At 42.3% G+C, this 14,551-nt stretch overlaps 2 protein-coding genes across 2 annotated transcripts in view; both read left to right on the forward strand.

Moving 5' to 3' along the window:
• The window catches only part of PSD2 (pleckstrin and Sec7 domain containing 2), a 684,196-nt gene that overhangs the window by 262,459 nt on the left and 407,186 nt on the right, over positions 1-14,551 (forward strand). The window lies entirely within an intron of this gene.
• PAIP2 (poly(A) binding protein interacting protein 2) overlaps positions 1-14,551 on the forward strand; it is a 22,768-nt gene continuing 8,217 nt past the window's right edge. Inside the window, exon 1 of the mRNA XM_003123980.5 lies at positions 1-127. The gene's annotated coding sequence lies outside the window, so the exon portion shown is untranslated. The remainder of the gene's footprint in view (positions 128-14,551) is intronic.

Raw genomic sequence — 14,551 nt, forward strand, 5'->3', positions numbered from 1 at the left:
GTTTGTTTGGACTGGAGAAGGGAGGCGGCGGGCGAAGCGCGCGTCGAGCGGGGGAGCGGCGCTGCCTGTGGAGATCCGCGGAGGCCGACCGGATTCGTTGGCTGCCGTCCCCGCTGCCGTGCACTGGGTGAGGGGTTCCCTCGGGCAGAGCGGCAAGAAGGGCGCGGCGGCCCCAGCCGTCGAGGGATGGCTCCTCGGCGACGGCTGAGGGGCCTACAGGGTACCTCGGGTTGTTGGCCCCCAAGCCTGTATGGCCTCCGTTGTTCCTTGCCTCTTCCAGCCGAGTCTGAGGGATGGTCTTGGACCGACTTGGTCTCTTTCTTCTCTGAGAAATGGCCGTCGCTTTCTTTTTCATTGTCATTATTATTTATGATTTGGATCTCGCAGCTCTCTATCCGGGTCCTCGGTGGCGCGCGAGGGTTGCTGGGATAGCACTTTCTCGCGTCGTTTCCCCCCCCGCCCCAGTTCCTTCACCACCACCACCCCGCCCCCCGTCTCCTTTCCCCCCTGCCCCCCACGGCCGCCTCGGCAACAAAGCTCATTGTTTCTCCCCACTTTACGCCTGCGCGTCGCCACGCGCAGCCCGTACTAGCTGCGCCTGCGCGCTCCTCCCGAAGCTTGGGTGGGGGAAGAGAAAGGGGCGGAGGGAGTGGCGGGCTGGCGAGCGTCCTAGGGGAGCATTCTGTAACCGTCCACGGGCTTGTACCTTTCCGATGATCGCTTTTCTCCGGTTTCTTCGCCTTCCTCTTCCCCTTATTTTTAGTTACCTTGTATTCTGTGCTTGGGATGGGAAGGCCTTTGGCGTCCTGGGAACTCCTACTCCAGAACTGTTTTGAGCCAGATGAACTTTGAGCGCCCATCCAGTTCACATTCTTTGATTTGATTCCTTAATTTTCTCCAGTGCTTTTTCCCACTATCAAAAAAATATACGGCTTGTGGCGAAGCTTTTTTTTTTTTTTTAAACATTTGTTGAAGCAGCCGGCAGTAGTATTTTCTAGTAACTGCCAAAAAAAGGGCCTTTTCTGCTTCCTTTTGTTGTCTTGTTTTCCCTGGTTTTGCAACTCCAACACCTCACAGAAACTGCAAACTCTAGAAAGAATTTGGCTTCCAGTATGCCGTGGGAGAAGCTGACAGCTTTTGACATTTATTTCAACAGAAGATAAATTCCCATCTTGCATATATGCTGGCTAATCTCACCTTATTAACCTGGTGGCATGATTTTTCACAAATTGCATTTGAGCAGTTTACCAGATGTTGTTTTGCATTTTCGTTAAATGCCTTTTGAAATTTTACAGGCTGTAGGTTATGTTTGCAAATAAGGGTCTCTGTAAGGATTTTAAATGAGGTTTCCAGTGTTTGCTGTTTTGTGCTTTTGTTTCCAGTTTGTAAGAGGCTATTTGGGGTAAATTAGCCTATTCATGCTACTTTTTAAGTGTGAACTTGGGCAGAACTTAAATTTTTTTTTCACAAGTGTCTGACAAAAGGTAATTTCCCCAAAAATATAGCCTACTTAAACTGTTTCTTTAAGGCATGGGAGTAGGCAGTAGAGACTCAAGGTTAAAAGCTGGGAGCTTGGGCATTTTTGTTTTTCTTTAAATTTTATTGAGATAATAGGCATTTTTATTATGGTATATTGCATATTCCTCCTTAAGAGCTCAAATTGAAGTAGGTTATCTCTTCCGTCTTTGGAACAGTACGTTTAGTTAGTTGGCTTTTCTTTGAGTAAGCATTCTGTGTACTATTCAGGTTTACGCCTTCATGACTCTGGAGAGAGATGCTCCATTTTAGTGAAGAGATAAAACATTTATAAAATGTCCACTATTAGCACAGCAATTTCATGGATATTGTGGGAGATGAAAGAAGATGGGAAGAAAAAGTTCTGTCACTTTTCCTTTTGTGCATTTATGTATTCTTGTAATTTACAAACTTTTCATATATATTATAACAGCCTGTGAAATAAGCAGAGCAAGTTTTATTTGGCTCCTTTTGAAATTGAGAAAATAGAAGCTTAAGAGATTATTTTATTAGGCACATACTTCTGTAGCACTTGTAATGCCAAGCATTGTTCAGAGAGCTTTTACAAGTATTTAATCTTCCACATCTTTAGTCAGTAAGTACTCCCGTAAAATGAAGATTGTAAATGAGAGATGTGAAGTAACTTGTCCAGTATTACACAGCTAATGAGAGCTGAAATTCAAATCCAGGTCTGCCAGGTATTATGTGCTCTTAACCACTGTAGTGTTTTGCCTCTGATTTGGTGGCATATATGGGATTTGAACCCAGATCAAGATTAAAGTTAACCAAGTTGTTTTCATGTGCTGGATCACCCTGTTGCACTGGTGGATTAATAATTTGTATATGATACAGACTGAGGTTCAGTTCCAGTAACTCAATCTTTTTTTTTCTTAATTTCCTTATTCAGAGCAGTGCTGTCCAGTGGTACTAAGCACATCTCTATTGAGCACCTGAAAGGTAGCAAGTACAACTGAAGAACTTAAATTTTTTTTTCCTTTTTTTTTTTTTTTTAATTTTATTTTCCCACTGTACAGCAAGGGGGTCAGGTTATCCTTAGATGTATACATTGCAGTTAGTTTTTTCCCCCACCCTTTCTTCTGTTGCGACATGAGTATCTAGACATAGTTCTCAATGCTATTCAGCAGGATCTCCTTGTAAATCTATTCTAAGTTGTGTCTGCTAAGCCCAAGCTCCCGATCCCTCCCACTCCCTCCCCCTCCCATCAGGCAGCCACAAGTCTCTTCTCCAAGTCCATGATTTTCTTTTCTGAGGAGATGTTCATTTGTGCTGGATATTAGATTCCAGTTATAAGTGATATCATATGGTATTTGTCTTTGTCTTTCTGGCTCATTTCACTCAGGATGAGATTCTCTAGTTCCATCCATGTTGCTGCATATGGCATTATGTCATTCTTTTTTATGGCTGAGTAGTATTCCATTGTGTATATATACCACATCTTCCGAATCCAATCCTCTGTCGATGAACATTTGGATTGTTTCCATGTCCTGGCTATTGTGAATAGTGCTGCCATGAACATGCGGGTGCATGTGTCTCTTTTAAGTAGAGCTTTGTCCGGATAGATGCCCAAGAGTGGGATTGCAGGGTCATATGGAAGTTCTATGTATAGATTTCTAAGGAATCTCCAAACTGTTGTCCATAGTGGCTGTACCAGTTTACATTTCCACCAGCAGTGCAGGAGGGTTCCCTTTTCTCCACAGCCCCTCCAGCACTTGCCATTTGTGGATTTATGAATGATGGCCATTCTGACTGGTGTGAGGTGGTATCTCATGGTAGTTTTGATTTGCATTTCTCTTATAATCAGCGATGTTGAGCATTTTTTCATGTGTTTGTTGGCCATCTGTATATCTTCTTTGGAGAAATGTCTATTCAGGTCTTTTGCCCATTTTTCCATTGATTGATTGGTTTTTTTGCTGTTGAGTTGTATAAGTTGCTTATATATTCTAGAGAAGAACTTAAATTTTAATTGTATTAAAATTAATTTTCATTTAAACAGCTGTATATGTATATAAACATATATGTAGCTGGTGGCCTCTATGGTGTGTAATGTGAGTTTATTTGAATTGCTTTTGCTTCTTACTTTTGTATCATTTTTAATAAGAATGGTGTTTCTGATGTGCTTGGAGTTTCCATCAGCAGTGATGATAGGCAGTATCGAGCCGTCCTTATTCTCACTTGATCATCCTGGTTACACTACGGTTGAGATTAGGGTTATAGTCTTTGGGATCTTTCTGTGGCATTGTTTCACTCCTGCAAGTATTTGGACCTGTTACTTTTACCTTATTCCTTGCTCTAGCAATTTTTTAATTGCTCTAAATGTTTAATAAGCACCAAGATAGATAACACTAGTATGTGCAAGGCTCTAAGATATGCTTATTAATATCCATTTTACAGATGGGGAACCTGAGACACGGGTTAAGTAATTTAGCCCATCATCATACAGCTTAGAAAGGCAGCGTGGTTCCACAGACCATGCTTTATACTGCCGAATATTAAAACCAAAAATTTGATGCTGCTCACAAACTTCTAAATTGAAAACAGAGGCTGATGCAGAAAATTTTTTTTTATCCTCTCTCACTAATTCCTAGAGGGACAACAAGTATACTAAAATACATACGTGTTTTATACATTAAATATATATGTATGTATAAATAAGGTTGCATTTACAGTAGTTCACTGTAGAGTCCAGAGGAATAAGAAAAAGTGGTCTGGGAGGTCCCGTTGTGGCTCAGTGGTTAACAAATCCGACTAGGAACCACGAGGTTTCGGGTTTGATCCCTGGCCTCGCTCAGTGGGTTAAGGATCCGGCGTTACCATGAGCTGTGATGTAGGTCGCAGACGCAGCTCAGATCCCGCGTTGCTGTGGCTCTGGTGTAGGCTGGCGGCTACAGCTCCGATTGGACCCCCAGCCTGGGAACCTCCATATGCCGCAGGAGTGGCCCTAGAAAAGGCAAAAAGACAAAAAAAATTTTCCATATTTTTAAATCTTCTGGAACTTCAAAAGGATGGACACTGCTGAAAATCAGTTTGTGTAAGAGGCATTTCAAGAGGGAAAAAGTAGCTGAAGAAAATAGTTTGTAGATTGAAAGTGCCTGGCAGTGCTAATAGGAAAAAAAACGCTCTCACCTAAACAAAATTTGGTGAAGTTTCTGAATTTTAAGTGTGAGGCTCTCATATTAGGCTGTCAGCTAAACAGCATTTTACAAAAGAAAGTAAACACATTTTCTACGGTGAAAGCTGGAATATTTGTAGAGTACTGAAAAGACAAGAGTCTAAATCTGGAGATCTGGGGGTTCTGCTGTGGTGCAGCAGGATTGGTGGCGTCTTTGCAGCACCAGGACTTGAACCCCTGGACTCGCTCAGTGGGTTAAGGATCTGGCATTGCCATGAGCTGTGGTGTAGGTCTCAGGTGAGGCTCAGATCCTGTGTTGCTGTGGCATAGGCCCCGGCAGCTGTAGCTCCGATTGGACCCCTAGCCTGGGAACTTCCGTGTGCCCTGAGTGCGGCCCTAAAAAGCAAAATAAATAATTTACAGAACCGGAGTTCCCGTCGTGGCGCAGTGGTTAGCGAATCTGACTAGGAACCATGAGGTTGCGGGTTCAGTCCCTGGCCTTGCTCAGTGGGTTAACGATCCGGCGTTGCCGTGAGCTGAGGTGTAGGTCGCAGACTCGGCTCGGATCCTGCATTGCTGTGGCTCTGGCATAGGCCGGGGGCTACAGCTCCAATTCGACCCCTAGCCTGGGAACCTCCATATGCCGCGGGAGCAGCCCAAAGAAATAGCAAAAAAAGACAAAAAACAAACAAACAAACAAAAAAAACCCCGCAAGTATGAAAACAAAAGGCAGTTTCAGACATTTATATCATCAGGTAATATTTTGAAGAAATAGTAAGCCAAAACAAAGATGTCAAGTTAGGGGAAGATGATTCTTTAAAATATCTGTATCTATATTTATATATACTCTGAGAAAAGCTAATAGTGCAGATCTAACAATGCTGAATTATTTCCACAAAACTCAGGAGATGGGGTGGGGAGAGGAAGTGGGTAAGAAAAATCATTCTGAAGGTCTTTATTTGGGATCAGGGACTGAGTTGAGTATGTTGAAGAAAGGAAAAGCGTTTTTAATTGAGAGGAAACTAATTTCATAATAGTTTTGAGTCAAATAATTGTGCTGTACACCTTAAACCTATGCAGTGCTGCCTGTCAATTATATCTCAAACTGGGGAGGAAAAAACCCAACAGATTTCACAGTAGTTGATGAGTTATAGAAAATCAAGTTTAATTTTTTTAATCTGCTTAAAATAGGAAAATAAACACTACAGGAATAGAAGGTAAAAAGAAGCTGTAAGAAACATAAACATGAAGTTTGTTCTGTTTTGTTGTCTTTTATGGGGGGAGGGGGGTGCACACTGGCGGCATATGGAAGTTCCCAGGCTAGGGTTCATGTCGGAGCTGTAGCTGCTGGCCTACACCACAGTAACACCAGATCTGAGCCGCCTCTGGGACTTTCACCACAGCTCACAGCAGTGCCAGATCCTTAATCCACTGAGGAAGGTCAGGGATCGAACCTGTGTCCTCATGGATACTAGTTGGGTTCGTTACCACTGCGCCACTATGGGAACTCCAAACATGAAGGTTTTTTTGTTGTTTGTTTGTTTGTTTTTTGTCTTTTTGCTATTTCTCGGGCCGCTCCCGCGGCATATGGAGGTTCCCAGGCTAGGGGTCGAATCAGAGCTGTAGCCACCGACCTACGCCAGAGCCACAGCAATGCAGGATCCGAGCCGCGTCTGCAGCCTACACCACAGCTCACAGCAACACCGGATCGTTAACCCACTAAGCAAGGGCAGGGACCGAACCCACAACCTCATGATTCCTAGTCGGATTTGTTAACCACTGCGCCACGACAGGAACTCCAAACATGAAGTTTTGATGGAAGATGAACCCAAGCATGAGTTACCAAAAATTTTCTATGAGACATATTCTCAGACTGGTTTAAATAATCTAGCTGTTAAAGTAGAGGACTTGGGCAGTTCCCTTGTGGGTCTGGGTTAAGGGTCTGGACTTGTCACTGCAGCAGCTTGGATAGGTGCTGTGGTAGGGGTTTGATCCCTTGCCTCAGAACTTCCACATGCTGTAGCCAAAAAAGGAGGGGGGGAAAGGAGGTCTTGAATGCATCACTTTCAAAATTAACCAAGTTGAAAAGATCAGCCTAATATATATAAATCATTTTTGTATGTTAGAAATAGAAGTCACACGTTTTTCACATAGTAAAACTAGAAATTAGGTATCAAAAGGTAACCAAAAGGAGTTCGTGGTGTTGTGGCTCAGTGAGTTAAGAACCCAACTCATATCCATGAGGATATAGGTTCAATCCCTGACCTCACTCAGTGGGTTAAGGATCTGCCATTGCCACAGCATGTCCAGCTTGGATCGCCTGTAGCTGTGGCATAGACCAGCAGCTTGCAGCTCCTGTTCAGCCCCTAGTTCCAGGAACTTCCATATGCCTTGGGTGTGGCCCTTTAAAAAAAAAAAAGGTAGGCATTCTTGTTGTGGCTCAGTGGTAATGATCCTGACTGGTATCCATGAGGTTGCAGGTTCTATCCCTGGCCCCACTCAGGCATTTCCTTAAACTGTGGTGTGGGTCTCAGACTCGGTTCAGATTGACATAGCTGTGGCCGTACAATAGGCCAGCAGCTGTGGCTCAGATTCTCAGATTCAGCCCCTAGCCTGGGATTTTCCATATGTAGTGGTGCGGCCCTTAAAAAAAACAAAAAACAAAAAGGCAGCCAAAAGAAGAGTTCCTTGATGACTCTGGATTAAGGATTTGGCATTGTCACTGCTTTAGCTTGGGTTTAATCCCTGGCCCCAGAACCTCCCCATGCCACAGGCACAGCCAAAAAAAGTAAAGAGGTAACCAAAAGAACCTTAATCACTTGGAAACTACATTCTTCTGAATAATTTCTAGCTCACTCTAAGTACATTGTAATTACCTAAAATTGGTAACTATACTCTATATTAAAACTTCTAGGGAAAATTTTTTATTAAGTGAAAGGTGGAAAATTATTTGTCCACTTGAAAAACAAAGAGCAATAAATTGAAATTATGTAGAAGGGAAGAGAAAATAATGTAAGAAAACAATAAAGTAAACAAAAATAGGAAAAATAGATAAAACCAAAAGCAGGAATTTTATTTATTAAAGTTGAATATTTATTTATTATTTTTTTCTATGGCCACACTCAGCATATAAAATCTCCTGGGCTTGAATTGAATCCAAGCAGCAGCTTCGACCTACAGTGCGGCTGCAGCAAGCCCGCATCCTTTAACCCACTGAGCAGGGCTCAGGATCAAACCCAAGTCACTGAAGTCAGATTCTTAACCCACTGAACCACAGCAGGTACTCCTAATGTTGAATTTATAATAGGTAATCCATTCAAAACTCAGAAAATGCAAAAAATATCCCTAGCCATGTAGTTCTCTTCCCTGTAGGCAACCAATATTCTCAGTTTTGTTTGTTTTTAGTAGCTCTTAATAAACTATAGTTCACATACCTTGCAGTTTACCCATTCAAAGTGTATAGTAGCGTGGGTTTTAGGATATTCACAGAGTTGTGCATCCACCACGACAATTTTAGAGTATTTTCATTACCCCAAAAAAGAAGTGTTGTACCCATTACCTGTCATATGATAGTGTGTTCCTTTGTGACTGGCTTCTTTCATTTCGCGTAGTGTGTTCACTGTTGGTCCATTTATCAGCTAGTGGACCTTTGGGTTGTATCTGCTTTTTGGCTATGAATAACACTGCAGTGAACATTGGTGAGCTTTAAATTTTTGTGTAGACATGTATTTACATTTGTCTTGGTTATATACCTAGGAGTGGAATTGCTGGGTTATAAGGTTTAATGTTTAACTTTTGAGGAACTGCAAGACTGTTCCCCAAAGCAGCAGCACCATTTTAATCTTCTTACCCACAGTGAATGAGGGTTCCAGTTTCTCCACTTTTCACCAATACTTGATACTACCTTTTTTTGGCCACATCTGGCATGTGGAAATTCACAGGCCAGGGATCAAACCCACACCACAGCAGCACCCTGAACTGAGGCAGTGACAACACCAGATCCTCAAACTGCTGCATCACAAGTGAACTCCTGTTACTATCTTTTATTAATTAGGGCCATTCTAATATGTAGAGTGGCATCTCGGAGTTCCCACTCTAGTGCATCACGGTAAAGACCCAGCATTATCTCTGCGGAGGCGTGGGTTCAGTGCCCAGCTCAGTGGATTAAGGATCCAGCATTGCCGTGCTGCGACATAGGTTGCATCTGCAGCTCAGATTCCGTCCCTGGCCCAGGAACTTCCATATGCTGTGAGTGTGGCTAAATAAATAAAGTGGTATCTCATGGTTTTGATTTGCATTTCCCTGATGGGTAAGGATGTTCAACATCTTTCCATGTGTTTATCGGCCTTTAGAGAACTGTATTCAAGTCCTTTGCCCATTTTTAAATTGGTTGTCTGTCCTTCTGTTAATTGAGTTGTAATAATTCTCTGTATAATCTAGGTTCAAGTCCCTTATCAGATATAATTTGCTTCTCATATTCTTTTCTATCTTTCCAGAGGTTCTGTGCATTTGCAAACTGTAACCATACACACATATCCGTCTCTTTTTTATATATAAAGAGTTTATTACACTCAATGGTCTGCAAATTGTAAAGCTGAAAATTTTTGATAAATCCATATTAGACCTAATTGAGGAAAAGAGAAACATAGTCAAACCAATTGTAATACAGAAGTTAGAATAGCTTCTATTATAGCAAAATTGAAATCTGAAGAAATGAAATTTTAGTGAAATATAAATTACTGTAATTAACCAGAGAGGTAGAAAACCTGTATAGACCAATCGAAATAAGAAAAACAAAATTAGGAGTTCCCAAGTGGTGTGCAGTGGGTTAAGAATCCAGCATTGTCACTGCTATGGTGTGGGTTCATTCCCTGGCCTGGAAACTTCCACATGCTGCTGATGTGGCCAAAAAAAAAAGAAAGATAAAAGTTTGTTAGTCATATATTAGTTTAAAATTTTTTGATTCATTTATCTTCAGGAATCCCATAATTCTTTTATCCAAATGATTGCTGAATGTAAGGATGGAAAATTTCTAGTTCATTTGCTTGAAAGCTGTTTTCTGTAGGGTTCTAGCACTCTGGTTTTGCAGTTACTTTCTTTGAGGGTGGTCTTTAGTGTTTCATTATTACTGTTGAAAAGCACTTGGTTTTTCTCATTGCTTTTTTTAAAAACAGTGTCTTTTTTTGGTTTTAGAATTCGTTTTGATATTCTGCAGTTTGATTATATTTGTATCTTGTTTTTTATTTATTTTATGTATCTCACTTTGTGATTCTTAGAGGTTTTTGCGTGTGTGTGTCTTTTGGGGGCCGCACCCACACCATATGGAAGTTCCCAGGCTAGAGGTCAAATTGGAGCTGTAGCTGCCAACCTACACCACAGCAACACCAGATACAAGCTGTGTCTGATACCTACACCACAGCTCATGGCAACGCTGAATCCTTAACACACTGATCGAGGCCAGGGATTGAACCCTCTTCCTCATGGATTCTAGTCGGTTGGGTTAACCACTGAGACCTCTTTGTTGTTTGAACCATCTTTTGTTTTCCATCTTTTTGCTGTTTTCTGAATACTTTCTTTTGTCTTCTAATTCTGTTTTGTTTGTTTTTAATTTTTTTTTGGTGGGGGACTGTGCCCGAGACAAGTAGAGATTCCCAGGCCGCTGGAGCTCCCATTGTGATACAGTGGGTTAAGAACCTCACTGCAGTGGCTTGGGTTGGTGTGGAGGCATGAGTTTGATCCCTGGCTGGCACAGTGGGTAAAAGGATCTGACCTTGCTGCAGCTGCCTCACAGACTGCAGCTGCAGCTTGGATTCAGTCACTGGCCCGGAAACTTCCATATGCCGGTGGTGTGGCCATAAAAAAAAGTTCCCAGGCCAGGATCAAATTCCCACCACAGCTGTAACCAGAGCTTACAGCAGTGACAGTGCTGGATACTTAACCCAGCAGGCCACCAGGGAACTCCCATGGTATCTCATACGCTGCCAGACCTATTACATTCTTATTTGTGTTGTGATTTCTGTATATCTAGAAGTTTTATTTGGCTCTTTTATAGATCTACTGTGCATTTTTTAATACTTAGCTGTTTTCTGAAGGTATTTTTAAGCTTGATATATAATAATCATTTGTCATTTGTGTGGGTTTGACACATGGATCTGATTATGCTTTCTGTAAATTCCACTGCTTCTTGCTTTTTTTCCTGGATTTGGTTGTCTATTATTTTGTACTCTTCATTGCCCTTGAAAAGTTATTTTTTGAGGAACTGAAGGCTCAGAATGAAGATGTTGTCCAGCCAAGGATTTTATACATTTGCTCTTGCCAGACACTGGCACGAAGGACACTACCAATTCAGGACCATTTCATACTCGGTTCATGACCTGGGATGGTGTGGACCTCCCAGGTGATGAGGATTTATTCTTCCTACAGGAAGACCAGCCAGAGTCATAGCGTCTGTTCCCTTCCACCTTTTCTTTTGATGTGCTCAGAGAGAGTAGGAGTTGTTTTCTGTCACCTGTGTGTGTAGCCTTTTAGGGTCGAAGCTTAGAATAGGGAGGCTCGGAATTCCCATCGTGGCTCAGTGGTTAACGAATCCGACTAGGAACCATGAGGTTGCAGGTTCGATCCCTGGCCTCGCTCAGTGGGTTAAGGATCTAGCATTGCCATTGCCATCAGCTGAAGTGAAGTGAAGATCACAGATGATACTCGGGTCTGCAACCTACACCACACTGCTCATGGCAACGCCAGATCCTTAACTCATTGAGTGAGGTCAGGGATCTCATGGTTCCTAGTTGGATTTGTTTACACTGTGCTGCAAGGGAAATTCTGAGATTCTTTTTTTTTTTTTTTTTTTTGTCTTTTTGTCTTTTTGCCATTTCTTGGGCCACTCCCGCGGCATATGGAGGTTCCCAGGCTAGAGGTCGAATCAGAGCTGTAGCCGCCAGCATACGCCAGAGCCACAGCAACTCGGGATCCGAGCCGCATCTATGACCTACACCACAGCTCACGGCAATGCCAGATCCTTAACCCACTAAGACCAGGGATCAAACCTGCAATCTCATGGTTCCTAGTCGGATTCGTTAACTGAGCCACAACAGGAACTCCCCCGAGATTCTTTTTAAGCCCATCTGATTGCAAAAGTTTTTTATGTTTTTGCAAAAAAAAAACAAAAAATGAAACATTTTTGCTATATTGGTTATATTAAATTGTTGAAGATGCAGAGAAATGGGAGCACTCAGTGTATTACAGAAATGTACATTACCACAGTATTTCTGAAATAATCTTTCTTAAAGCTACAAGTGCATGTGGCCTTTGACCTGGCTGTTCCTATTCATGAGAATGTATATCCTGCAGAAAGCACCAATAGAAATAGCACAATACTCAAGTGTGGTCAAAGCAGGACTGAAGTGGAGTTCCCGTCATAGCTCAGTGGTTAACGAATCCAACTAGGAACCATGAGGTTGCGGGTTCGATCCCCGGCCTTGCTCAGTGGGTTAAGGATCCGGCGTTGCCGTGAGCTGTGGTGTAGGTCAAAGATGCGGCTCAGATCCCACATTGCTATGGCTCTGGTGTAGGCCAGCAGCTGCGGCTCCGATTGGACCGCTAGCCTGGGAACCTCCATATGTTGCAGGAGTGGCCCAAAAAATGGCAAACAAAAAGACAAAAAAAAAGGAAAAGAGCGGGACTGAAGTGAAAAAACTAGAAATATAAACGTGCATCACAGGGAAGTGGTTGAGTAACTGTTGCTGTATCCATTAAAAAGTTAAGTATGGGAGTTCCCTTGTGGCGCAATGGCAACGAATCTGACTAGTATCCGTAAGGATGAGGGTTCGATCCCTGGTCTTGTTCAGTGGGTTGGGGATCCACTGTTGCCATGAGCTGTGGTATAGGTCTCAGGCGTGGCTCGGATCCCACATTGCTATTGCTGTGGCTGTGGTGTAGGCCAGCAGCTGCAGCTCCCATTTGACCACTAGCCTGGGAAATCCTATATGCTGCACCTTCAGCCCCCAAGGGGGGGAATTTATTGGCTTTCTCAGTTTATTTTTGCCACTTTTAAAGTGGTTTTTATTGAAGCATGAACAAAGAAAAGATAGCAGCAGATTGGTATGGTTTACTTCCCAGATGTTTTATTTATAATACTTGTCATTATCTACATTGTGCCCACAGACAGCACTTATTTTGCTTAATAGGTGCTCCTGTTGTGTTGCCAGGAGTTCCTCTTTAAACTTTTGTTGGTTTTATTCTAGAGAAAAGCTTTTTTTCTGCCACAGAGACTAACACATATAAATTTGAGCTCATTGACTGGTGGAATTTTGAAGTTACTTCTTTTGGGCTGCCTCTTAATGAAGCGGTAAGACCCAGCAAGAAACCATTTACTGTATTTTTTAAAATTGTTTTCCTAGAGGTTACACTGGGGATTACAACTAACATCTTTGTAGCAAGAATGGACTCATACAAATTTAGTTTTATAGAGAGAGAAAAAGAAGAGTTAAAAGCCAAAAAAATACAGTATTAGTGACTTTTGTATTTACCTATGTAATTATTGTTGATTTCTTCATATGGATTCAAGTTAATCCAAAAAAAAAAAAACCCACCTGATTTAGTCTTTGTCTAACAAGCCTAATGTCTAGGCCTCCTCAGTAATAGTTACAATTTATTTTTTTCCTGTTAATAGGCCATACTCTCTTATTTCTTCGCATGCCTCATAATTTTTGTTGAAAACTGAATGTCGTGAGTGCTGTGAAATCACATTCTCCCCTCTCTTCAAGGTGGTTGTTCTGCTTGTTGTTTGTTTGGTGACCTTTCTGAATTAATTGGGTAAAAGTTTGTATTATTTTTTGTATGGCCGCTGACGTCTCTGTTCCGTTAGCTTAGTTGTCAGCTAGTTATTTACAAGAGATTTCATTAAATACCCATAAGCAAAAAATAAAACTCTCCTGGTCTTTTTTTTTTTTTTTTTTTTTTTGGTCTTTTTGCCATTTCTTGGGCTGCTTCCACGGCATATGTAGATTCCCAGGCTAGGGGTCGAATCGGAGCTGTAGCCGCCAGCCTACACCAGAGCCACAGCAACACGGGATCCGAGCCACATCTGCGACCTACACCACACACAGCTTATGGCACCTCCGGATCCTTAACCCACTGAGCGAGGCCAGGGATCGAACCCTCAATCTCATGGTTCCTAGTTGGATTCGTTAGCCACTGAGCCACAACGGGAACTCCGTAAACTCTCCTGGTCTTTGCAGATGGGTTTTTTGGTAGCTGAGACACACCTTTAACACCCAGGCAGTTTGCATCTCTTTCTTAAGCCTTTTTTTATGTGCAAAACCTGAAGTCTGATGGGTATAAGGCCTTCGTAGGTCTCTTCTGAGTGGGCCCCCAGCACTGGGCATGCCCGTGGCCTTTTTGGTTTCCCAGAGCATGCAGGAGCTTCTCAAAGCTTTTGTTCGAAACCATCTCCTTGGCCAGCCTTTCCTCCCAGGCTTTTTGCTTTGTCTCTTGTTTGCCCCAGTTATTGTTCTTTGCTGGCACTCGCTCCTACATTTGCCTTTACTGCTTTTGACAGATGCCAAACACTTTTAATCTTGTATTTGAACTACATGTGCTCAGTTCCTTAAAAGAGCAAAACACAAAGGACACACTATAAAGAGTGTTCTTGAGAAGGACCAGGAAAGGTCATGGAAGAAAATTAAGTCGGATACAATACCTTACTTATATTAGAACACCTCGTACTCAGTAAATGTAGGTCTGTCACCATTCTGAAAGTAAATGATCCTTACCCTCTGGCTTGTCTCTTGGCTGGCTGTAGCAGAACTCTGGTCAGCAGTTGTTCTTTCTTCAGCTATCTAAATTATGAAGATTGGCGCCCAGGTACCAGTTGATTTCTGTTATGGTTTGTTTCCCAAATACTGCTTG

Source organism: Sus scrofa, chromosome 2, assembly GCF_054392235.1.
Source record: "Sus scrofa isolate SSC_HxYL_T2T_F1_AM1 chromosome 2, Sscrofa_HxYL_maternal_Yorkshire_Landrace_v2.0, whole genome shotgun sequence".
NCBI lineage: Eukaryota > Metazoa > Chordata > Mammalia > Artiodactyla > Suidae > Sus > Sus scrofa.